Source organism: Penaeus monodon, chromosome 20 (assembly GCF_015228065.2).
Source record: "Penaeus monodon isolate SGIC_2016 chromosome 20, NSTDA_Pmon_1, whole genome shotgun sequence".
NCBI classification, from domain to species: domain Eukaryota; kingdom Metazoa; phylum Arthropoda; class Malacostraca; order Decapoda; family Penaeidae; genus Penaeus; species Penaeus monodon.
The window spans coordinates 12,961,536-12,961,749 of NC_051405.1; the positions used below are offsets into that span (position 1 = coordinate 12,961,536).

A 214-nucleotide genomic window follows, 5' to 3' on the forward strand; every position below is an offset into this window, starting at 1 on the left:
TTGTGTAATTGTAGTTTGATGCCATAAGTGTTAGTTCAGAATGAAATTGATATCGCGGTCGTATTTTTGTCTGTTTTACTAAGAATTGATGTGTTGACGGGCATGCCAAGATCCAGCGTCGAACTTTTCTTCCTACAGCCTCGCATTATCTAGTTATTCGAGCAATGGGTTTGATTGCTACTGATGTTACTCCTCTGGGAAATGATACCTGTAT

At 39.3% G+C, this 214-nt stretch overlaps 1 protein-coding gene across 1 annotated transcript in view; it reads left to right on the forward strand.

Moving 5' to 3' along the window:
• The window catches only part of LOC119585640 (EH domain-binding protein 1-like), a gene marked incomplete in the record, with an annotated part of 320,960 nt that overhangs the window by 140,143 nt on the left and 180,603 nt on the right, over nucleotides 1–214 (forward strand).